Source organism: Penaeus monodon, chromosome 22 (genome assembly GCF_015228065.2).
Source record: "Penaeus monodon isolate SGIC_2016 chromosome 22, NSTDA_Pmon_1, whole genome shotgun sequence".
NCBI lineage: Eukaryota > Metazoa > Arthropoda > Malacostraca > Decapoda > Penaeidae > Penaeus > Penaeus monodon.
The window spans coordinates 27,256,489-27,256,960 of NC_051407.1; the positions used below are offsets into that span (position 1 = coordinate 27,256,489).

General features: G+C 46.2%; 1 pseudogene; it reads right to left on the minus strand.

Moving 5' to 3' along the window:
• The window catches only part of LOC119587388, a 2,342-nt pseudogene that overhangs the window by 1,673 nt on the left and 197 nt on the right, over window positions 1–472 (minus strand).

Sequence of the window (472 nt, forward strand, 5' to 3'; positions counted from 1 at the left end):
CGGGAGACTTCTTGGGGGAACTGGCGACGTTCTTCATGCAGTTCTGCATTCCATCGCTTTCGACACCCACTCCTCGCCCACAGAAGGAACAAAAACCTCAACAGACGAATCAAATCCTGAGCGTCATCATCAATACCAAGGGTCTTCTTACTTTCTCCGAGTGCATTCCTGCTTCTCTTCGGTGACAAGGGGGTGGTTGTAACAGTCGTAGTTGCCGTCTCAATGAGTCCCAGTGGATCCTCCAGGTCTGTTGTAATGCAACCAGGATCAACATGCATTAAAACGTAGGAATGCTCCAAGCTCTCTGATTCTTGAATTACATTCATAGTCTCTGCCCATTTCTTGTGGAAGCTTCGCACTTGTCCTGCAGTCTTGGTGGCTATGAAGTTTGAGATTCTATTCCAGTTAAGTCCAAAGAGTTCCTGTGATTGCAAAAAAAAAAGGTTAGTCAGTGTAGTCTCTTACATCAACC